General features: G+C 39.9%; 1 protein-coding gene across 2 annotated transcripts in view; it reads left to right on the top strand.

The window, feature by feature from the left end:
- Positions 1–1,977: 1,977 nt before the first annotated feature.
- The window catches only part of MARCHF1 (membrane associated ring-CH-type finger 1), a 456,345-nt gene continuing 432,343 nt past the window's right edge, over positions 1,978–25,979 (top strand). For both annotated transcript variants that reach the window (XM_007184128.2, XM_057546274.1), the window contains exon 1: positions 1,978–2,059. The gene's annotated coding sequence lies outside the window, so the exon portion shown is untranslated. The remainder of the gene's footprint in view (positions 2,060–25,979) is intronic.

Below are 25,979 nucleotides of genomic sequence, written 5' to 3'. Positions count from 1 at the left end.
TGTTTAAGCATTATGTACTTAACTTTGGACGTGGCAGTTTTGGAAGAGTTTGGCTTTTAGTCCCTTTATTAAAGCTTCACAGATACACTTTGTGACCTCAGATGATGAATAAATACTAGGTTTAGGGCTCTCTAACTCTATTTTTTACTATTTTAAAGCAAGACATTTGTCACTAGGTAAACTTGAAATAGCTTATTGTTCCAAGGTTATTTTATTGATATGCTGGGGTGATTCTCAAACTTGGTTTATGTTCGAATCCTCTGTGATATATTAAAGAAGCGTCTACTTCACATTTTCCCTGCAGACTGGCTGAACCTGAATCCGTCTTAAAGTGAGTCTCAGATATCCATCCCCCTGTTATGAAATCTCCCAGATGAGCCTGGTGGCCAGAGAGCCAGGGCTCCCGTGAGGGGGCAAATTTAGGCTGAAAATAGATTAAACTTGCAAGTACATCAAAGTGTTCATTTCAGTAAACATTTAAAGATTTTTAGCAATCTTTGATGATCTTTGGCTTAATTGCCAATGAGAATACTACCTTTTTTGCTTTTTATATTTGCCCGAGTTTAAACAAATTGAATGTTGTATAGAAATGGCATTATTGTTATGGAATACAAAGCTAGTTAGAGATGAATTGCAGCTAGAGACTACTCTGAATATCTCCTATGTGATTAGGGACAAATTTGAACACATAAGTGCCTGAAGACATGTAAAAACAACAAATTTCCTGAATGTTGCTTTTTTTGGGGTGAAGAAGCACAAAAGATAGTGGGAGATTTGATTTACTCATAACGTCTGGAAAACAGAAAGTGCATGTATTAAAATAAGAAAAGTCTGTCCTTTTAAAAACAGAATACCAAATACCCTAACAAAGAAGACATGATCACAGGAGAAAAGGGATTTTTTAAAAGTTAATATATTTTGAGAACTCACTCCACTGAGAGATTGGATTTTTTTTTTTTTAATTTGAAGGGCAGAAATCTGGATTCAACATTCATTTTCTCCAAATTGTATATCTATAAAGAGGACAGTGAAGTCTTTAGCAGAGTCTGCTCCCTTCCTGGAAAAGCAAGGAGAAAATACTCTTGGTTGTAACAGATATATTTCCGCGAGCACAGGAGTGGCAGTTAAAGCAGAAATGGGCAGTTTGGGGCTCCAAGCCTCGGAGTAAGGATGCCTGACTCCTGTTGCTGATGTCTTACTAAGGAAGTGCAGGCAGTAGGCAGCTCTCTCTAATAACCAGTCAAAGAAAGACATTTGCACTTGTTCCCAGTCTCTTATTTTTTCAACACCTCGTTGGATGCTCTTCACTTCAAGGCAGGTCCTTTGACCTAAGCAGATTATCGCGATGCATTAAGGGCACAGCCAGCTAGCCATGCCTTTCAGGGAAGAGATTTGGCTCCAAATAGGACACTAAGCCTTTCAGCCTTCTGCTTATTTCCCTCGTCAGCAGGATGCGGTGTCTCTGGGAGCTCAGCGGGCTCCCAGGGAATCGGGGAGAAACAAAAACAGAAGTGGCAGCCGCTGCTGATATGGGAGTCGGTACCATTAAAGGAAGCGCTTGCTAATAAGGGCCTGTGAGACCTACGTTTCCTTGGTTTCCATGACAGTTATTAGGTACCCTAGAAATTGAATTGTCTCCCACAATGCTCTCAGGGGAGAGGGGGTGCTCCAGTGACAAAGCGGAGCGGTTATGACTTGCAGTCAGTCGTTCTTCTGAGATGCAACCCTCCCTGGATTATTTGCTCTTGCATTTCTTTTCCATTCCCTTTCGGCGTGTTTGACATTTTGGCCAGAGACCCTGGCTTCTGCTGCACAGTGTCTCAAACACTATTTTCCCCCTTTTTGTTTAGAACTGAGCTTGGCAAAGCCAGGATATGAACAATTGTGCAGGTGGGCTCCTGAGGGCGAGTGAAGAGATAAGGCGGCCAGTCAGGGACTGGCCACCTGCAGCCCTGCCACTATGCCCCTCCACCAGATCTCCGTAGTCCCCACCCGGGAGACGGCCAGCAATGGGCGAAGTTCAGTGGGCAGAAGCAAAGAGAAGAACAAGGAGGTTGAGGTAAGAGGAGGTTTGATTTGATCAACTAGGACAGCCAAGCCAACTGCAGCCAGCACTGCTCTGTGTGCCCCCAGGAGCGGCCAAGGCTTAAGAGCAGCTGGGCTACGCCGCTCAGTGTGTGATGGTCCACTGGAAGAGGACCGTCCTCTTCGTTACCAAATCCATCATTGGTAACGAACAGGAGCATATTAAGTGTACCCTTTATTTTCTGAATGAAGGAACCAAATCCTTGAGGACACTTGCTGCTTGAAAGATAAAAACTTCTCTTTGTCTAAACACCCTACGGAGTCCCTTTGGACTCGGATGGCTCCCAGGGGTGCCCTGGACGGCTGTGACACTGCTGTCATTCATTTTCAGACAGTGGGGCTGTTGATGGCTGCTAATTTTGCCCACTGCCCATTAAGCTAGAATGTTTGAAAATAACTTTCTTAACTCAGTGACACAGAAGTGAGAGCTGTGACAGCTGTGTCGCTGATGACATAATATGAATTAGGACAGCACTTCACTGCCTCCTACGATCTACTGCTTCCGTATTCGTTCTCAGGGGGGTGTGTGGATTACTTTTGTTTGATGTCTGTTTCATTTGTATTGTTTTTCTTCATGAAAAAAAGCGTTATTTGAAACTTACATGGGCTAGAGAAATAGAATATTCAACTTATTACATTTAGGCTTTATTTTGCCTAGTGAAATCTAGCCGGGGCTGTTCTAAGTGAAACTGCTTGAAAGATGCTGGGAACTTATTTCAAAGCATTTTTAAGGAGATTGAGCAGACTCAAGGATATTGCGTGAAAATATTATAAATGTTGTTGTGTTCCCCTAAAAGGGATCTTGAGACAGAATGCTAGAATCTGTAATCCTGTTGTTCCCCTCAACGTAACTGTTGTCTAGCCCTCAGGACTCATTAGCTTTGTAGAAAATGAGCTTTCCCCACGTCTAGTTCTGTATGTTCATTCTTTTTTCTTAAGAATGGATGGTAGGGACAGAAGGGGCAATGAAACAAAACCAAAACGAAAGAAACAAAGGGAGTGGAGTGTCAAGGAGAGCCTGAGAGGAAGAGAGTAATGAACTCGAATCACCTTCAAGGGAGAAAAGACATGTGTAGCCTCTTTGTACTTTCTTTGTACTGATTTTGAAAATGGCATCGAAGAGCAAGCAGATCGTGACGTGTCTAGAGTTTGTAGGAAACGTCGGAAGATGTGTCTGACTCATGTAGTGACAGACACTTTTACTCCAGTCATTGCCCTGCCATAGGCTCATGGCGTATTTGTGGAGTTTCTGAGAATGAAATATCTGCAAAGTGAGGAAATTTATCAGCTCAGTATTAACTGGAAGTATTCTCTATGATATGGCTCTTTCTTTTGACTTGGTGATGTGATTGTTAGAATATCAAAGAGCCATCTCTTAAGTGTATTGGGTGGGGTGTGGAGTGAGGGACACTGGTCAATTCTGAAAATGGGTATGAAAATGCTAAAAGCAAGATTTATGAAAGTTATACATTATTTACTCATCATCTAGATTCTTTGCATGGTCCTAAGATGATTTGGAAGGAAACTTCATATGAGAATACTGGGTGGCAATTTTGTTTAATACCCATAATGATCAACATCTGAACCATATTTGGAAATGAAAACACTGTTTTGATTCCCACCCCCTTCTTTGGTATTATGTCACCACCAGAAATCTCCTGCTGTTCATGTCTCCTTGGCAGTGAGTCAGATAAAGCTGGAGTGGCTTATGTGACTTTTTAAATAAATCACACTTGGTTGTTTCCTTGTTAGAAATAATAATGAAATTATTCAACCTCAAATGTAAATAGCCACGATCTTTATCCTGATGTTGATGTTAAGCCACATCTTTAGAAATCCTCAGAAGTCTTTTGAAAAAGTTTCCGTTTATGAGCAGCTGTGTTTTCTTCAGGGACAAACACTTATTATGTCACAGAGTGAGTCAGTGGACATTCTATAGGAAAATTGGGTTAATTATGAGAGAAATAAAGGAAATTCCCAGCTTATATATTACTTTCTTAAAGAGACATAGTTCTGAGCATCAGAAAGGGAAGCTCATTTCAGGTTCAAGTACATCTTAGTTTTCTATAGGATGGAGTTAAAAGTATCTCTTTAAGAGTGTATTGAAACATACTGTTAAATCTTATGAGCCATTAAATTGTTTGTCTTGATGGACTAAATATATAGTCCAGAAAAGTTGTGAATGCCATTTAAATTGGATAAATTAAACAGCATACCCTGTGTGTGGAAAGCAAAAAGAATCTATTCAGGGCAATGATTTCTGTAATTTCAAGTCTTGATTCTCTCCAAAGGAAGGCAAAACATCTTGTATACATGGGGACATTTCCTGATGGTTGAACAAATGAGACATATCCTCCTTTGAAGTTTCCTTAATGTATTTTGCCTGTGCTAAAGTTATCCAAATAATACATGTGCATATGGGGCAAACCATCTAATTTCAGAATTAAGACTTTGCTAATTTAAATGTGAGTCAATTTAATTTGTTTTTTTAGAAACTTAGAGTCTTTCAAATATACTAATCTATTAACTTTATAGATAGTTTTTTTGTTTGTTTTTGTTTTAAGGCATATAAAAAAAGAGAAAACGTGGAAACTATTTCGTAGCTATTATTACACTCCAGAAGATTTAAGCTGTAAAAAATACATAGATTAAGATCTTAAAAAATAATAAATCTAACCCCAAGCTTTATAATGCATATACATTTTGACATATTTTGCATGGTATAGCATTATAATCATTTATCTATTTAGTTAACTAACCCTGGAAGTGCAAAACACAAAATAACATAATCCATCCAGTTTGGACATAGTTTGTATTAGTGCTCAAGGGAAGGATGCAGATTCATCTTCCAGAGACATCGGCTCTGGAGGTCCTTGGGCAGTTAAAGGGTAGTGTGCCTCGGGCTTGCATTTCAGACACAAGATTTTATCAGCACAACCAGAGATGATCAAATCTCTTACGAAGTGAATGGACTAATCAAAATTACAGAAGGTATATGTACAATGCAGTTGGTCAAATTTATTAATTTGTACCTGGAGATATTTATTTTAGTGATGAAATGCTTGACTGCAAGCAGGAAAGTTCTGGAAAGAGAATTTGTAATCAGACTTTCCTTCGTAGCGTGGAATCAGGAGGGAAATCAACTGGTTTGGGGTGGGGTTAGTTCATCTACACCTGGGGAGAGCCGGGATGTTGAGAAGGCCATGGGGGAAGCACACCTCTGATGAAGTCCATAGCTCCAGGTCTCTCCGGAGCTCTCCTTCTCTCATTGAAGACAGAGACTGACCAGTTTAGCTTCTTTAACTCTCATTTGCATGCTTTTCCAAATGGCCACTTTTCTATTAATCCAGTCTTTTCCTTCTTTTTTACATAGATTAACATCACTTATTAGGCTGCAATTAATTCACACTAGGGATCTGGGCCTATAAGACCTCTGTCTCTTACAAGGGGAATCAAATTCTTAGACCTCAGGGGTATTTTAATTTCATACTCCATAGCAGGAAATTATAAGGATTGTACAAAGTCCAGTGTTTAGTTAACCTGTAGCACGTACTCCCCATGACCTTCTGGAATTTATAAGCAAATGTCCCTAAGATCCATTGTATTTCAAATGTGGAGATAAACCAGGGACCAAGCGCAGTGTTCCTACTACTTGCCCTGCATGCTCCCAGGCCTCCATCAGCACACTCCGTCATTCCTCAGATGATGGGGGCCGCGTCGGAGGAGAAAAGGCTGGAACCCTTTCCTTCCAACTTTTCCTCACTCTCAAGCTGACCATGCATGACAACCATGCTTTTAGAAGGGTTTTGGGGGGAAGAAAACCAAAACAAATAAACCTTTGTTTATATGTACATTTTCCTTCCCTGCGTTCACAATTTTATGATATTTCTCTACTTCAATTTTCCTTTTTTTTTTTTTTTTAAAGAATCTTTAACTTCCCTTCCTCTTTCCTAGGATACCCCTTTCAAGATCTTCTATTTGTCTTTCCAGTGATAGCCCAAAGGGACACCTTTCCTTACTCCAAGTAGCGGCTGATCTCTTACTCGGCAATCCCTTCATGAACTTTGGCGAATTGAAAAAAATATGGCTTTTGGAATATTAATCATTTTGAAATAGTGGATATATTATAGATTTATTAATTCTATTTTTAGAATTATAAAAATCATAGAAAAATCATAAAAGTTAAATAACATATTTAATCTCAGGGCCAGAGGCTAGTTTGAGATTAGCCAATCTAATTCCAAATTCTATGTGTTTCTTTACAATTAAGGTACCACAAACTTTTCCCATTGCTTAACCAAAATTTGTGGATCAAAGGGTTCCAGAATCAGAAAGTCCCTTAAAAAGTCTTTATCTTAATTCCACAATTGAAACCCACAGAGGATGAATAACTTACTTACGTCATACGAGTAGTTAGTGGTAAAGTTGGGACAAAAACATGGGCCTTCTGACTGCCAGTTTCTTTGTCCTTTCTATTATTACTGAATTTACTGATTTTTTTCTTTCAAGGCACAAAATTACAATCCCCAAACTTAGAAGAGTTCATGTAACCCTCGAAGCTGCTAACCTCTGAACGGGGGAGTTTGGGTTTCTTGTTGTGAGGGTTAACTGCCCATGACTCATAGGTTAGATGCAATACAAAATGGGTCCAATTTATAGAATATACCTAGAATTAATTTTATTAAAATTTAGAAAATAAGGTAAAAATAAAAAATAATGCTCAGAAGAGTTTGGTAGGGAGGATACTGTACTGAGATTCAGAGTACCTGAAATGCAGTCCTGGTTTCACCAAAGCCTTTTAACCTTGAGAAACTCACTCAACATCTCAAGCTTGTCCCCTAGAGAAGAAAGTACGTTTACTGGTAAAGGCAGAAAAAAGTAAGTTTGCTAGATCTCATTTCAAAAGTAAGAGCCTTTTATCTTCTTCTGTTACTCCTTTAATGTAACCATGTGATCGTGCTTCACTCTGGACACCCAGGGACACGGTTGTCCCCAAAGGCAGGTTTAGCTAAGGCAGGATGGGACACCTGCTTCAGTGGACCCCTGCTGTCTGCTGCCCACCATTCATTCTGCCTTCTAGTAACCCTGCTCAGAGAACCAGCCCTGCCATGTTCAGCCGAGTGACTCAGGACAGCCTTGATGGGCTTAAACCGATCGTGTATCATAATACTCTGTCATAGGAAATGGCTCAGGACTGGAAACATAACTCCATCGGAATCGATAGCACGCGTGGAGCCTTTGGTAAACTTCCTGGGAAGAGAAGCCTTACTCTTCCTGAAAGCCTCTGGAATAGACTAGCTCTCTTCTTCTGAATGGTTTGTGTGAGGACTTCAGGTCTGTAACAGGATATTGTGAGGGAAAAGGTTGGTGCTTCAAGGGGACCAGAGATGCGGTCGCTGCTGAATCTGACTTGGAAACAGGCAGGACAGAAGGAGAGAAAGAAAGCGTACGTTCTACGTGATGTCGGTTGAGCCATGGGGTCAGTTCTTGCTAGAAACCAAACCTTGTTCAAAACCAAACAGAATGATTCAATATATGTTCTTTATTGTTTAAGCCATTTTCTTGTTTGGATGTTAAGTCGCTTACAACATGACAGGGTCCTAAATGATTCTTTGCCAAAGTGTAGCAGCTGACTTCTGAGGTTGGAGAGAGCCGGGTTCTAGGTAAAGCCGTCACAAACGTTAATTTATGAATAACCTGTGCACATTTACCCAGAATGCTCTGTATTATCCAAGTGAAATGCATTTTGAGCAGGTGTGTGCCTGTCGCTACAGGGAGAGTGCCATGGGGTAGAAAGGCTAATTCACTTTTCATTTTTCCAAAAGTACACTTTCCAAGGACTCTCCTGAGTCTAAATTGTGTATGAGAGTCCCATGTGCTTAGCGTGAACTCCACTGGGCATGCTAATAGTATTGAAAGGCTTTTCTATAATGAAAACCAGGAAATTTCCGTATTATTATTTGCTTTCAGAAACAAAATTAGCGTAACTCACATTAATTTTTCTTGTTTAAAACAGATGTTGTGGATAATTGCATTAATCAGTAAGACTGAATAACACATTTTATTGACTATTAAATGAAAATAGTAATTGCCGACACACCCTGGTCAGTAGTTTTCAAATTGTGGGCTCAGTTAGGCAGGTAGATTGTTAAAACTCCTCGGGTGTGGATTTTGGAAATTATTATGAACTTATGGCTGATTTAATGAGACTCGATGTGATCACTGTGTTTGAAAGATTGTAGAACAAAATTCTTGATGCGGAAGTGTCTAGGAGCATGGGAGGAACAGGTGTCGCTACCCATGTTTTATTAATCAGGATATTTAGAACTTGCTGATTAGCCAACATTTAACTCGATTCTCTGCAGCACAAAGGGAGCACTGAGGATGCCAACATGCATTTAGAATCTCTCGGTTGGAGGGACCGCTGAAGGGGGAGGATGGCGGTGAGAGCATTGCTTTCCCCCGGCTCATTCCTACGACATCACCTCGAGCCACTTGCCGCCGCCTTCATAACCTCCAGGTGGGGATGAGAAAGGACATCTATTCAATACTGATTCTCTCCCCTGTCTCTGCAGCCCTGTTAAATAATTGAAATAGGCATGACACGAGGGTAGGACTGGTGATGAGACTTGGCTCTTAAAAGAGGACAAAAGGCAGAAACAACCAGAGTGCTTCTGGGTGTGGTGATGGCTGCATTCTTCATCTGGTGCAAATCTGGACGCGGCAGGCGAAGAAGACAATTGCAGAGGGCTCTCTTCCCCCAGCCGCTGCCGGAGAATACACAGTCTCTGATACACAGGAGCGCTTGGATTTGTGCTTTCGTTAGGATTTGTGCTTTTGATGTCAACATCAAAAAGAGAGCTTCTTAGGAAAGCATTCTGGCTCCAGGAAACTGCTGGACCCGCAGTGCCGCAGGGCACTGGAAAGCTCAGGCGTGAGATACAGCGTGAACACACATTGGTTAAGTGAGGCACCGGCTACGTTTTCACAAATGGTCACATGTTTTAACAGAGAGTAATTATTCCTACCTGTAAACCTAAACACTTAATGCTAAGCAAGTTCCACACGGTGGTGTAGGGCTGTGAATGCTTCGTGGTGGCTCAAGGTTGGGTTCAGGTTGTGCAGACTTAGATCCATAGCAGTTTTACTTTCCAATTTTATTCAAAATGAATTTTCATAAAGTTACAAAATAGGAAAGGGATTTGTTATTGTAAATTTTACGAAGCTTTAAAAATTCAAATTCCAGCACGATGGTTTTGTTTTAATCTGAAACGACTTTCTCTAGGACCACTTACTATGAAACGACTACTGTAGTACATTCAAGTTTTGGAAGAAGTGATTTCTGCTCATCATTAGCCGATAACACAGTAAAGGATTTGCCTGTGACTGGCAACGTTACCTTCTTACTCAGGCATTCTGTTTGGTGTCCAGTGAGCGCATAATAGAAATGTCATGGCTTGGAATTCGAACAAATCTCTTGCATGTTACATGTGGAGAGGCAACAGAGCAAGGTATTTAAAAACGTGTCTGGAAGAAAACTAATGGGGTTCAAATGTGAGCTTTGCCACTTTTAGTAGTGGGACCTCGGCAATATTACTTGACATCTTTGTGCCACAGTTTCCTCATGTGTAAATAGTGACAAATGTGAGACGTACCTCATAAAGTTATGAGAATTAAAATGAGTTAATATTTCTAAAGTGCTAGGAAGATTCATTGGGACAACATAAACACCATTAAGTGTTTGATAAATAAAAGTGGAAAAAGGAATCAAATCCCTGTTTTTCATTAACATAGTTTATTATTTGCAGTGAATAAGACCCATTAGTATCTTCCCTTAGTGATGAAGTGATGAAGACCCAGATCGAGCCTTTCATAATAATGGTGATGATAAAAAATAATAAAAATAAAAAGCTAACTCATTGCTATTCGAAGTTTGCCCACACTCTGACCTTTATGTGTTTAGACCCTCTGTTTGCCTTAGATAAGTGAAACCTAACCTATGGCTTTTCTTTACTGTCTGAATGTCAGTCCACAGCTGCTAAAGCAAAAATTTTCTAGAGTCAAGAGTTTGTAGAAAAATGCATGCTGTCTTTCACTTCTGTTCCATGTACATATTGCCAAGTGTTCTTTACTTACGCTATTTCTCAACATTTCATGGGCCTTTAAATTTAAGTATTGTAAATATCTCTTTGATAATTCTTTTCACTTTTCTTCATCTCTAAGGGGGTGATGCTCTCAATTTCCTTTTGTTTTAACAACTCTTTAGTTATTATGTAGAATAGCCCATGCTATGAAAAACTAAAATAACCAATGATACTGAAAGGGAAAGTTTGTTGAAAGTTTACACGGATAGGATTGTCTTGTGAATATCTGAGCACTTAGGGAAATGGTCATTTTTTTTTTTCATTTTTCTAAATCAAAATAACACTCTTCTTCACAAAGTAACATTGTTCTGAAGATCTTTTAAATGGTCTTCAACTGCAGGATGAAGACTTTATTATAACTGTTGAACCTACAGCATTTACCTGAGGTACTGGCCTGGTTTAATTCTAAGTGAATTGCTCTATGAAAAGTTTTATTTTTTTTTCTTCTGATATACTTTAGGGACATTAGTGCTTTCAACTTAAGTGAAATAACTTAGAGGTAGAAATGCCTAAGAAAAAGCCACTACCCTGAATTTGAATTGGGATAACGGAATATGAGATCCTTGGGAGTTGATTTACAGGGACTGGCTAACGCTACAGGTGATATTTAATAGGTGTCAGTTACTCTGCCTTTGTATGATGTCAACAAAGGAGGTGACCATTTTCTCCCAGGTGCCTCAAGCTGCAGAAATTCTGGGCTTAGTATGTAATTCCTGGTAATCAGCCTTAACAGATAATCTCTGTTCCCAACCTGCTAAATGAATGTGCTATAAGGGTAAAGGCAGTTTTCTCTAATCTCGACATTAATATAATATATATAATGTATTTAATGTATTTATAATAATCATCGTTACTATATCTAATATTGTTAAGTACTACGTGTCCAATAGGAATAGTTTTATGTGCTTTCCATGGTAACTCACAACTTCTCTATGAGATCATATTCTGGTTGCTATTTCTGTGTAATGAATTGCCCCAAAATTTAATGGGTCAAAGCAACCATCTTATACTGCCCATGAATTCTGTGGGTTAGGTATTTGACAGCACACAGTGAAATGCTTTGCTGTGTGTGGCTCTGACTTCCAGCCTGTGACTCCCAGTCTGTGACGCTGAGGTGACTCAAATGCTAGGGACTCTCTGAGAGGTCATTCACTCAGATGTTGGGCACCTAACCTGGGATTATTAGAAGACCAGGACCACCCACTGAATAACCTGCACATGAGCTCTTCGCGTCTCTGCATCTTCACAGCAGGCATGGTACTTCAGGGTAGCCAGACTTCTTGCATGAAGACACAAAGTTCTAAGTGTGACTTTTCCAGCAAACAAATCAGAAGCTGCGTTGATGTTCATTCTCCAGCATCTCTTAGGCGGTAACCTATTAGTCAAAGCAGTCGCTCACATTCCTACCCAGATGCAAGGACGGTGGATATAGAGCCCCCCTTTTGATGGAAATCGTGTCAAATAAATTGCAGCTCATGTTCTAAAGCCACCACAGCTCACCTGTGGTCACAATTACTTACACACCTTCCTTTGCGTTCCAGGGTGCAAACTACAATGATTCCTTTCCCCAAGCCCTCTCAGGTCTCAATCCATTTTTTCATCAACTAACAAGTCCAGGATCTTGTCGTCTAAGCTATCTAGGTGCAAGTGAGGCTTCTTGGGTGCAGTTCTTCTAGGATGGTTGTTTTCAATAGGATGAATTCTAAAATAAAGAAACACACTGTCTCTCTGCTACACACTCAACACTCAAAGATTGAGTCACCTCCATAGACACTCCTATTCACGAAGAAAGAAATAAGAGACTCACAGCAGACCCTGGTCCATAATAGTTCTGAAATCTGGGTACTTGTTGCAAATTCTTTGACTAGGGTTTGTTCCTGCCTCTCAGAAGCAGTTTCCTGAGGCTCTTGGTTCTGCTGTCTAGGGCTTGGTTATTCCCTTTTCCTTATTCTTTCTTTTCTATAAGATACCGTCTGTCCTTCAGATGAAAAGCCCTCTCAAGCTTGCGTCCTGCTCACAAAAAGTGGCCAAGGCCTCTTTTCGCTTTGGACTGTCTCTGTCCTTTTCAGTCAAAGCTGACCAATTTCCTTAAACATTTTGTAGGTCTCTTGTGTTTTGATTTATAATCCATTTAATTAGACAAAAGTCATACGCAGAATTTTCTTCAAGATCAACTCAACTATGTTGGCTTCCTGTGAGACAGCTGGAGACAAGGATCTTAACCTTCTCAGAATCCCCATGTTTAACAGGGGGAACTTTCCAGGGATGCTCTTAAGATCCTTAGAGGGCTTTTCTCTCTTGGAAAGGGTTTACAAGGCACTACCTCTAATCCTTCTAAGCTCTTAGAGTTGTTTTTTTAAAATTTATTCTTATTTATTTATATATTTGGCTGTGTTGCATCTTAGTTGTGGCATGCAGGATCTTCTTTGTGGGCTCCTCTCCAGTTGTGGCGCGTGGGCTCAGTAGTTGTGGCGCGTGGGCTCTCTAGTTGTGGCGCAAGGGCTTAGTTGCCCTGCGGCATGTGGGATCTCCATTCCCCAGCCAGGGATTGAACCCGTGTCCCCGGCACTGGAAGAATGATTCTTAACCACTGGACCACCAGGGAAGTCCCCCTGAAGAATTTTTATAATCATTCCCTTGAATTCGTTTTAACTCAGAGATGTTTACCTGAGAGGAACCAGGATTTGATATTTGCACTGAGGCATTTTCTTAATTTGAAACTCTTCTGCTGGGAGAGACTAAGGATAGAAAAAATGTTTATTGCTAAGCAAAAGGAGCAAGGCCTGGTTCCCTTATATTTCCTCTAAATTTTGCTTCAAAACTGAAGTTCTCTTTCCATTTGTCTCTACATTGGTATCTTATCATATGCAGCCTGTAAATCTCTTCAGCTGCTTTCTCATCATAAGTGAGCGTGTTGCCAAACTTTCTGCCACTAACAATGTTCACCCTTTTTTTCAACCTCCAATACCAATTTCTTCCTAAATTTCCCATCCTTGATCAAATCTCCTTGAGATCTTTCCACCTGTCACTAACAGTCTCTTAAAGGTTGGTATTAGGGTTCTTCAAAATACCAATATATGGTCAAGCTTTATGTGCTAAAGCCTGCCTTTACACTTGATAAATTTGTACAGCTTGTTCATTAGTCCCTGAAGAGGTTAAATACAGATTTTGTGCTTGCCACACTGTTTTTTAAAGGATATGACAACCTATTTTAATACCACATTTATATATAGAAATCACCTCTGCCATTGCTGGATTGGTTAATCTCAGCTGCTAAATTAACTTTACAACTGTAACAGTTACTCTGATAGTGACTAATTCTGATTCTTCTAAATCGAGCCCTTTAGATCTCCATAACTAGCTGAGCTCTTAAGACATATATTTAAGACATTTTTTTAGTACAACTATCCCTTGCAATATGAACAAATCTAATACTTAAAAGTAGAGTGTATTTTAATTTTTAAAAAATTGAACAATATCAAATGCAAACTGTAGAATCCTTTTGACAGGGCTCATTCCCTTGGCTAATTCATATTTCACTCTTTATATAATATTCTGAATGACAATATAAAAGGCATACATACTTCTTAAATATGTAATATCATATTTGGAAGACTCAATGTTAGACAGTATCTGAAGAGATCAAATCTTCTCACCTAGCCCCTAGACCTTTAAATATAGTAGCTCTCCAGCACACCTTTTTCATGGACAGTGCAGTTTTTCAAACGTACATGGGTGAAGACTCTAAGTCTTTCCTTGCCCCATGCTCTCCACCAAATTTGGTTCTGTGGGATTTTCACTAACAGGACCAACCTGTCTGGCAAATCTACCATGATAAACTGGCACTAGCCTAACTGTCAATCACTACAATTACGTTACATGTAATAAAACTGTCCCCTGGGTTTTCTTTGGCCAGTACCCGCGAGCTTTTCTTCAGTTTTGGGTACATGAAGCTCATTTCTGCCTCAGTGATAGGATTTACCGTTTCCATTTACCTGTGATGCTTTCCCCCTACTTCTTTATATGTCTGGCTCTGCCCACCTGTCTGAATTTGTTTTAGTACTGCAGCTCCCTACCCCACTTTCTGTTCCACTCCTTGGTATTATTTACTTGGTTAATATAGATCCCAATCCAAAATTACCTAACCTGTCTACTCCTTGAAAATAAGGTACAGAAGGGAGAAGCGCTTTGCCTCTGTGCTTGTTTATAGCCACAGCGCCCAGAGCTGGGCTGGTGCATTGCAGCCCTACAGTAAATATTTGTGGGAAGAAGAAACTGTGTGTAGCACTCGTGAGATGATGAACTTCCTCCAGTCTGTACTGTTCAGAACTTGCAACTTGCTGGCAGTGTTGGGTTTAGTTCCAACTGTTGCATTTTAAAAGCACCGTGGACAAACCAAAGCATTCCAAGAAATGGACAACCCAGGGAGGTGAAGAGGCTCAAAACAATTTTTCTATAAAAAGTTAGGAGCATATGTAGAGTATGTATGTCTTAGAGAATAAATATTATGCATAAAATCACATTTTTTCCCGAGTATTTGGAGAGTTGAGCTAGGGGAGGGATTAATATGTTCTATCTAGTACTAGAATGCATAACCTAGAATTAAGAGGACACAATGTCAGAGTCTGATGATAATTCGGATTAAAAGTAACCAAACTCCTCTTTTCAGATTAAAAAAAAAAAACCAGAGTGTTGATATCAAAATATGCCTTAAGATATTACAAATTTTGAGATGCATGTAAAACTAGAATCCAGGTTTGCTGGCTCTCACTCATTGTTCTCTACATTCTAACATTCCTTCTTTCTACGAAACAGCACTTTCAAGCCTTTGAGACTCCATTCATTTGTCATTCATTCACTCATTCCCTCACTCAGCTAACAAAGACGTATTGAGCTCTAACTATCTGCTAGCACGTAGCACTTGGTGATAGAGTTGTTCTGCACAGAGATGCATTCCTGGTCCTCATAGAGTTAACATGCATCCTGTGGGAGAAGAGGGATTCCGCTAAGTATGATTACGGAGGTCAGAAGTAGGCCTGTAAGGAGGTGGAATCTTTTTTCACTCTACACAAGGACTTATAAACCTTGAGAACTGGCTATTTCATTCTGACAAGAGAAGGCCTGGTTCATGAAGCAGAAGGGCTCCTGAGCCACTGAGGGGTTCAATCAGGCAGGGAGAGGATTTGGAGGGAATATTCTAGAGGGGATTCAACTTCCAAATGGGGAGACAGTCCTGTTCTTTTTCCTCCAGAGTCTGCTTTGCTGTGTTTTGAAGCATGCCCCATGCATGACTGATCTGTCATGAAGGACTTAGGGGACGATTCAGTGTAGTTCCTGGGTGGTCGGATTGGCCCCAGCATCCTCCGGGACCCAGGGGAGAGCAGAGTAATGAGCGATCCTCCACTCAGACAGCTCGATGCAGTCCTGGATCACAGTGCATTCCTGTTCTCAATCAGATGATACTCAAGGCAGTAAAAATAGAGGTCCACAGCTTACTGTAACTCTTCAAGCTAGTAGGTTTACCCCAAAGAATTATTTTTATTTTTAACTTTAATTTTTTTTTAAATTTTATATTGGACTATAGTTGATTAACAACGCTGTGTTAGTTTCAGTTGTACAGCAAAGTGATTCAGTGGTACATATACATGTATCTGTTTTTTTTCAAATTCTTTTCCCACTTAGATTATTACAGGGCTTCCCTGGTGGCGCAGTGGTTAAGAGTCTGCCTGCTAATGCAGGGGACACGGGTTCGAGCCCTGGCCTGGGAAGATCCCACATGCCGCGGAGCGGCTGGGCCCGTGAGCCACAACTGCTGAGCCTGCGCGTCTGGAGCCTGTGCTCCGCAACGAGAGAGGCCCGCGCATCGCGATGAAGAGTGGCCCCCGCTTGCCACAACTGGAGAAAGCCCTCGCACAGAAACGAAGACCCAACACAGCCAAAAAATCAATCAATCAATCAATCAATCAAACATACGCATCTGATTCAAGATCCTCATTAAAAAAAAAAAAAAAAAAAAAAAAAAAAAGATTATTACAGAGTATTGAGCAGAGTTCCCTGTGTTATACAGTAGGTCCTTTTTGGTTATCTATTTTATATATAGTAATGTATATATGTCAATCCCAATCTCTCAATTTATCCTTCCCCACGCCCTTCTTTCCCCCTTGGTAACCATAATTTTGTTTTCTACATCTGTGACTGTATTTCTATTTTGTAAATAAGTTCATTTGTTTCATTTCTTTTAGATTCCACATATAAGCGATATCATATGATATTTGTCTTTCTCTGTCTGATTTACTTCACCCAGTATGACAATCTCTAGGTCCATCCATATTGCTGCAAATGGCATTATTTCATTCTTTTTTATGGCTGAGTAGTATTCCATTGTATATATGTACTACATCTTCTTTATCCGCTCCCCTGTTGAAGGACATTTAGGTTGCTTCCATGTCCTGGCTATTGTAAATAGTTCTGCAATGAACATTGGGGTGCAAGTACATTTTCGAATTATGGTTTTCTCTGGGTATGTGCCCAGGAGTGGGATTGCTGGGTCATATGGTAGCTCTATTTTTAGTTTTTTAAGGAGCCTCCATACCCGTCTCCACAGTACACCTACTATTCTGCCCAACGCCATGAAGACATTACGTGAACGGAACCTGGAAAGGTGTCACGCCGTCAGAGTAATGATGTCGTTGTGTCTTGTGTCTGAGGCTCTGTCTCTCTGGCTCTTGGAATGAGTGAGAAGAACTGAGCCCTGCTCTGTCCTATCACCCTCCTGCCCTTCTCCTTGCCAAGTGTCACTCTGGTGAAGTGATTTAATTACAAATCTGTTTCTTTGACTCTAAGTCCTGTTTATTTAAATAGTGGTCACACATTTCAGGTTATTTTGAGACTGTTTGTTGCTGTTCTCCTTAATTCTTCCCCCAAATGTGTGTTATGAGCTTAATAATTTCCGTTCATTTCCTCTCCCACTTCATTTTCCACTCAAACCTACGTCTGTTTGCCGAATGATAAATGCATTGATTGATAAGCTACATGGCATCAAGTTTAAGAAAAATTGGATGATAGAAACAAGTTGCATGTAGCATGTATTTCTGTTTCACGTCATTTGTTTTGATCTGTTGCCCATCCAGATGGACTCCAACATATGCCACTTTATCCCAAAAGATAAATAATGGAAAGATGAACTTCCAGTCTGAGGAAAACCATTTTCACTTTTACATTGAATACAATTTAAGTTTCTGTAAAAGGAGACTGTTAAAATACATATTCCTGTTATCCTGTCACCTACCAGCTTTATTGTCAAGAATCAATTCCCCAGAAAGCGTTATTTCTTCCCTGAAATCTATCACCACTCTGACTGAGATCTCTTTGAACAGATTTTAAAGCATTTTTATTCCAGCACAAAATTTGCTTTAACTTGTAGAAAATGCCGTAGGAAACATACTGAATTTCATAGCGCTGCTCTTATATTTTCTTAATTGAAACAGTACTCTTACATATTGAGCTAGCACAGCACGTGAACGTGCAAACAAACACAGTTTGCCAGCTGTGCATGTGTGTGTGTGTGTGTGTGTGTGTGTGTGTGCGATCCCATTTCTCTGGCAGTGTGCAGGCTCTGACTCTCTCTCAGGAACCGCCCCCCACGCCTTTCTTGTCAAAGCTCTTGGAGAAACAGGTGATCACTCTGGAGAGCACCTGCCCAACCTGCCCCACTGGGTCTCTGCTGAGAGTGAATTCCAGCCCTGTGCCTATGGCTAGCTGCAGCGCCTAGCGGCTTCCCCCTTGTCAGCTGGGGATCCTGGCTGTTCCCAGGACCTCGAATCCTGCGGACCAGGCTCTGCCACAAAGCCATCTTGCTCCCTGCTTTGCGTGGGCCAGGGGGAGTAATTAAGCTTAGCCCTCCTAATTAATGCACTGTGGCTAGACACCATGGATTTGGATAAACAGTTCCTGAGCCAGGAAGTCTACTTTTTGTTTTGTTGCATTTTATTTTCCAGGGCTAATTTCACTTCAGAGTTGTTTGTTGGCTGAGGGGCAGATGGACGAGGAGTGGTGCTGAGTGAGAGAGGAAATGATTGCCAAATATTAGGATTTGGGGGTTTGCATCTACAATCCCAGGCTTCTCTTAAGTGCAAATGATGTAGTGTGCCCAACTGGGAAGGATGCCCCGGAACTGTCGGAAAGCAGAAAGCCTTTATTCAGTGCTGGGCGTAGAGTAAGAGCTCAGCAAATGTCCGTGAAGTGTAATGGTGTTTTTGATGAATGCTCTTTGTATGCTTTAAGTGCTCTAAGTATTATTTAATAATGGTAATACATACACAGTGATTGACTTTTTTCTGTATTCAGAGAAAAACAACTACATGGTGGTAATCATTGTCTTTGAAACAAGTAGTAAAATGTTACTAAGTGCCGAATTTGGAAATTACCCAGGTAGAAATTTAAGTCTAACTTTTCCTCTTACTTTATTTATTTGTGCCCTGTTTCCATAATAGGAGTGTCTTTAAGTGAGCATTAAAATGCCTTTCAAGAACCAAAACAAGACTTGCATTTTTCATGGGTCATAAGGTATAGTGAATAGGGTCCAAGGAGCATACAAGAAGCTATTTGCAAATAAAGGATTCTCGTGCAGATGGGTACAAGGAGCCTTGAATTTGATGCTCTCACTAGGGGAATACTTGCAGCAAATGAATACTTACAGCAGCAAATACCACTAGGATGAAAGATATTTCCAACCATGCCAGGGGGACTCTTATGAATGCTTAATGGATAGCATATCAACTAGAAACATGAATGACCAGTTTGATTGTTAATTCCATGTGTTGAATTGGATGTTTTTCAATGAGATTAATATTTAAATTGGTAAGCAGATTGCTCTTCATAATGTGAGTGGGCCTCATCCAATCAGTCAAAAGCCTGAATAGAATGAAAATACTGGGCTCCTCAAGGAAGAGGAAATTCTCTGGTAGACTGCCTTCAACCTTATCTGCCATATCTGCTCTCCTGGATCTCTGCCTGCTGGTCGACGCTGCAGATGTTGGACTTCCCAGCTTCCATCATTGCATGTGCCAAGTCCTTACAAAAAAAAAAAATCTCTGTATATTATATAAAGAGATTTATATACATATTATATAATACAAAGTGCAGTATGTTAATGCACTGTATATATATTATTTTCTATTTATATGCATATATACATATATATCTCCTCTTGGTTCTGTTTCTCTGGAGAACACTGACCCATACGACCACCACTAGCCTTTGAACGTCTCTCTTTGTTGCACTGGCTGAAGGAAGTAGTGGGGCCTGGGGAAACTAGCTGGGTGGTAGGGCAGAAAGTGAGAGCGCAGGAAAAACACGGGCAGCTGCGGTTTAAAGCTCGGCTCTGGTACTGTTTTGATTGTGTTTGTTATGCAAATTGCCAAAGTGATTTGCATTTCTTCAAACATGTCTTCAAAGTTAAAAACACATGGGCCAGGAGGAGAGCAGTAGCACAGGGAGATCAAGTATTGATCCCCGATGATCATAGTCGCTTATTTCCTCTTCCTTCCTCTCACCGCTTATTGCTCCTGACTCCTCTCTGCCAAGGACCAGGCTTGACTCTGTCAACAGGTTAACTTCGTAGAAGATAATTTGACAATATCACGCCTCTGCTTAAGTGACTCTGATTACTTCCCACTGTCTTCCCCATAAATCTAATTTCCTTGTCATGGTACACAAGGTCCCTTAATGATTGGATGCCAAGGACATTTCTCCTTCCAGGTCTCACCAGAGTCATTTCACTCTGATTGCTGTGAACTCATTGCTCTACTGGTCACTGCCTGAACAGACAGCCAGCCGTGCTGGCATTTCCCCCTCTACCCTGTGCTTGAATTTTTCCCCAACTAAAAAGGGAAAATATTTTCCCTCAGCTGTAAAATATTTTCCATTCAAGAGAATCAGAAAAATCACCTCCTTTTTGCTGTCAGAGCATGTTTTTGCATGACTATGATAACACCATCACACCAGTTTTTAGCAGACTTCACTGCGTACACGGCTGATTTTTCTGCTGGAGCAGACAAACCTGGCTTGGAAACTCAGCTGTGCTACGTGATAGCTGGGTGACATGGAAGGTGTTTCCTCCTAAGGCCCATTTCCTCATCTGGAAAATTGTGAAAATAGTACGATTGTTAGGAAAATTAAATGTTTTAATACATGAAAGTATTTAGAACAGTGCCTGGCATAAAAAAAGAGTTCTAAAATATTAGCTTTAATTCATTTATCTATTGATTCTTCAAGAAATATTTATTGAGTATCTGTTATGTACCAGGCATTAGCATGATCACCCTTATAATTACTGAGTTCACATTCATTTTTAAATGCTGAACACCTAGCCCAGTAAACGTCACATACATGTTCATTATATGTTTATCAACATAAAAATTGCTTTGGTCATTAGGCTTAACTACTGGGAAATTGGATACTCAGTTTCCATTCTATTTATTAGGTAAAAAGATACTGCCTGTAGCTATGATAAACATGCTTTATACCCGAATGCTGTTTTCCTTAATGGTTCAGAATTTAAATAACCTAATTAAGATAAAACAATACCTTCTTTGTATGCAAAATAACTATACTTATGAAGATAATACCTTATGAAATTATATTGGAAACACCAATTTATAAATGGTATGATTGTGTGTTTTCGTCTTAGTGTAATATAGTAAAGTTTAGTATAATTAGATATAAATTGTAACCTTTGAAATATTAATAATCTCAACTCCTTGAAACTAAATCAATATAACTTTGCAAGAGCTACATATATAACCTTAGCTGTTAGTAATAACACACGACCTCAAATGCCAAATATACTTATATTTTATAATTTTTACGTTATTGTGTCTAACATCTCAGTCTCTGGTATTTTATAAATTACACTGAAAATTGTGAGAAATACAAATGAAAGTATGTCCTTTTCCGCATATATGTATCCTTACGTATACATGGAGGTAATGCATACGCTCTTAGATATCAAATACTGGACCTATTAAGTGAATGGACCACAGTCTGTTACATATGCAACTTTACTATATAACTCATTCAGTTACTCATTTAAAAAATGAGTAACAAAGCAGACTCCTTGTTATGTGCTCTATGTGGTTTTCCACAGGACTAAACCTGTTCATTTGGGGATAATTGGTGTAGATCAACTTGGTTTAACTCTACAGTGTTATAGTCTTTTCAGGCTAATAGTACAGATTTTATAAATTCAGAGCTATTTTAGAGGTGAACCTGTCAACTATTCTGGTAAAAGTGTCATGTACAGTAAGAGTGGAGCCAAGAAAGAGACAGATCTGTGTTCTTAATGCTGCCATTTGGAACTGTTTTAGAATTGTACCGTCTCATGGCCTTAAAAGAGAGCATTGAAGCCTAGTCACAAGGACCCCAGTCTCTAGGACCAGTCTGCCCAAGTTCAATTCTATTAACGTATTCTCTGTGACTCAGTTTCCTGATCTGTGCAATGGGGATGCTGAAAAGAACAGTCTCTACCACACAGGGTAATCATGAGGATTCAGTGGGTCGATATATGTAAAGTATGAATATATAAAATAGTGCACATCTAGCCCTGTGGCAAGCATGTGCCTGAATACCTCACTCTAACAAGAGAGATCTTTTCTATGTTTGAAGAGAGTGCTTAGAACCTCCATAGCTTAAAGCAAAATCTCATCCATCCCTCTTGTCTTCCCCGAGTCTGTAAGTAACTGTGATTGTGCCCTATTCATCATTCTCCCTGGTTCTAGTTAACACAGGAACTTAACAAATGTCTGTCTTACCTATGTTTTCTTGGGTTTTTGTTTGTTTTTTAAATTAATTAATTTTAATAATTTTTATTGAGTATAGTTGATTTACAATGTTGTATTAGTGTCAGGTGTACAGCAAAGTGAATCTGTTATACATATACATATATCCTGTCTTTTTTTAGATTCTTCTCCCATAAAGGTCATTACAGAGTATTGAGTAGAGTTCCCTGAGCTATACAGTAGGTCCTTATTAGTTATCTCTTTTATATATAGTAGTGTGTATGTGCCAATCCCAATCTCCCAATTTATCCCTCCTCCCCATTCCTCCCTGGTAAGCATAAGTTTGTTTTCTACATCTGTGACTCTATTTTGTAAATAAGTTCATTTGTACTTTTTTTTTTTTTTAATTCCACATATGTGATATCATATGATATTTGTCTTCTTCTGTCTGGCTTACTTCACTCAGTATGACAATCTCTAGTTTCATCCATGTTGCTGCAAATGGCATTATTTCAATCTTTTTTATTGTTTTTTAAATCACTTGAAAATCAAATATTGGTGTTTTATTCCTTTTCAGTTCACAGACATAATTCTTAAAGTTGTATAGAATCCTTGGCATGTAGCGCCATGGCAAAATGATCAATAATTCACACTGTACATTGAATTTTTATTTAGTTTTACCTAAAAACAGTTGGGTACCAACTCTGTACATCAGGCACTGTGTTCTTGGGCACTGCTGGTACAAGAATATACCGGTATAATCTCAACCCAGGATGAGCTCAAACTTGATCATTTAATGCAGTATTTCTGAATCAAAAGTAGAAGGCAGTGGGAATTTTGGCATGTTCTGTATGTTTGGAGGACTTTACATGGAGAGGCAGGGATGACCTAAAGGCACTGCCTATGGAGAGGGTTGTAAAGCAGAGAAATCACAAAGGGGAGCAGCCCAGGATGAGAAATGGAGAAGCATAGTAGACAAACTTATTTTTACCTGATTTATAATTTGGGGGGGACTAACAATCCTAGAAAATACTGTTTGGGGATTATCTTCACCCTGAGGTTCTCAAAATGTGGTCCGGGACCTGCAGCATGAGCGTCACTTGGGAACTTGTTAGAGATGCACATTCTTGGACCACATTTCAGACCTTGTGAATCAGAAACTCTGGGGGATGGAGTCCCCCCAGTCTGGTTTTCACAAGCCCTCTAGATGGAACCCCGGTCATAACCTAGCCAGATGGCAGGTAGACAGTCATTGACGTTCAGTGCTTATTAAGTAAAGGTAATGAAACAATTTTAAAAATATCATTGTAATCTCTACATAACTGCTGCAGATGGAGGTCATGTGTTTCTGCTGGTCCTGAAGATGAAGAAGCAGCTATATTCTGCTTTCTTGTTAGAGATAAAGAAATTATAAATAGACAGCTTACCATCCAAAGCAGTATTTGCTTAGTATCAGATGATTATTTTTTGTAATAAATACTATAGATATTCAGAGGAGGTGGTGATACCCACAGGGCAGGTGACTGTAGACAAAGTCAGGACATAGAATTTAGTGGAAGTGGGTCGTCGTCGTGTTCCAGCTCTGGTTTCTAGGCAAGTCTCCAGATGATGCATTACTGAGTAAAAAAATCACCCCAAACTTGGTGGCCTAATGCAACAATGTATTATTATCTCTCATAGTTCTGGGTTTGCTGGGCTCAGCTGGGAGGTTCTTGCCTGGGGTCTCCTCTGCCTGTGCAGTCGGATCGTGTTACTGACCAGGGTTCTTGGCCTCCTTAATCCATAAAAATTGATGAGAGGCCAGACAAAAAATTCAGGCAAGGCTTTTTTGGAGCCCCTGCTGCACCAGCGGGGAGCGAGAACAAACAGCAGTTTCCCTTGCTTGCTTGCTTGCCGAGGAGGGAGTGAGCCGGTTCCTTATATGGGGAGAAGGTAGGGGTGTGTCCAGGGATCAGGCCAGAGGGGTGGCTTAGGTGTTTTGACCACCCCTTGGGTGGTGCTGAACGCAGGGGGTATGTGCTTTTGCTTTTGCTCCAGATACGCTGCTTTTCGGCTCTTCAGAAGCGGCAGTTGAGTTTTTTCAGTCTTTTTGTATCTTATTGTCCATAATTTGCCCCAACTCTGCATGCACACGGTTATTTTTAGTCCCTTATAGTTTCTTTGTATTTCGTTGCTTGAGGAGATATTTGTCCAAGTGCAAGCACTGCGGCAAAGGGTCCCAGGTCCCAGCCTGTCTCAATTGCAGCTGGGCGGAGTTCTCCAAAAGTCTGAGGAGGATGGATTCAGTGAGCACTTTTTCACTCACAGGTCGTGACCTCTCTCCCTCTGCCCTCAGCGTCCAGGACATCTCCACGTGACTTGGGCTTCTCCCAGCGTCCTGGTCTCAGAGTCAAAGCAGTCACAGGTCAAGTCCCAGTTTAAGGGGAGGGAGGGCACAGGTGTGACTACTTGGAGGGCCATCTTCCGGAGACTAACCGGTGACCACAAGTCACTGACAAACCCTGGAAGATGTTGGCTACGGCCTGGATGACCTCTGGAGTGTTCTTTGTTGCAGCTTCACCTCTTATGACCTTCCAAACTGGCCTCCATTAATGGTAATTCACCAAGGAGAACAGTAAGATATATCTAAAGTGGATATCGTCAATTTTCTCTCCCATGGCGTTTGGTTTTCAATTGGTTACCAGTATGGACTGTTGAAGTACACAGTGAAATTTCTCTTCAGGTTGTAAAACTACCAGTAACCTCCCAGAAAAAAATATATCCTTATGTTGGTGAAGCATCTTGACTTTAATTTCATCTCTATAATCAGACCACACTAATCATAGTCTCAAAGTGGTGATATATAACCAATGCATGTGTGTATGTAAGTTTCTTAAAGTCAATAATGTCCTGTAAATTCATTTTAGTGTACTTAGGGGAACTTTTAGCCCATTACAATCATTATTCCTCAAAGAATAATGGTTCTATTCTGACCCAGATGTTTTGCAATATAAGGTTCTGTAGAGAAATGCAGTGCCTTCTAGGAAATCCTGATGAGTGAAAATAAATGTGGATTTTCCTATAATTTTATGAATGTACAGACTCTCTTGCTCAGAGTATCTCATGAGATCAAGCCAGATGCTATTCCTTGTATGAAAGTCATTAAAATTTTACCAAAGAAGCAAACTAAAAATTTAAGCTCTAAATAATTAAAAATTACTTTAAAAATTGCTTATTCTCTAAAAAAGTAGTAAAGGATTTTTATGTTTAAATTTATACTAAAATATTTATAAAACGATTCTTCATCAGAATGCCAAAAACATGTCTTCTTTAATATATTACTATAGCATCTAAGCTTTTAAAATGAAAGAGAATGGGAATGTTTATATTTTATTTCTTAGACAGTTTCTTTCTTTTTTTTTAAACACTCTTCAGATTTGAATACCTAAACAGAACATTTTTCTTTATGGTTATAGTACACTGTAGTATAATATACTATACTACCTGCTATTCAAATTTAGGTCACGGGTCATAGTATATTTTTTAATCATTCTCTACATCAGTTAACTAGGGGCTGTGGACTTGTGAATTCCCACAGATGGCATTTTGCTTTATCTTTCTCATCCAGCCACCTCCACCTTGAAGCCTTCCCGGAGCGCTCCGTATAAGTTGCCCTCACCCCTCTACTCATCTTATTGCTTCCAGCATCTAGCACGGGCCTACCATAATGAATGTGCACAATAAGCATTTGGTGAATGAATGAAAACCTTTGCCTCCTTAATTGGATGGAAAGCATTCCTGGTCCCAGATGACTTCAACTTGTACCTGAGTTTCTAAGATCACCTGGATTAGGGATGACTCTATCAGTTTTTTAATTGCAGCTTACCCTAATTGAAAGCTTTGCAAAGCCTAGGTGATTTGGTTTTTTGGGTGAAAATACTAGAAAAAAACATTTTAGAAATGAAATTTAACATAGATACCAACAAGTTGTATT

This window comes from Balaenoptera acutorostrata, chromosome 5 (genome assembly GCF_949987535.1).
Source record: "Balaenoptera acutorostrata chromosome 5, mBalAcu1.1, whole genome shotgun sequence".
Lineage (NCBI taxonomy): Eukaryota > Metazoa > Chordata > Mammalia > Artiodactyla > Balaenopteridae > Balaenoptera > Balaenoptera acutorostrata.
The sequence above is the reverse complement of the archived record's forward strand: the minus strand, read 5'-3'. Positions and strand labels throughout refer to the sequence as shown.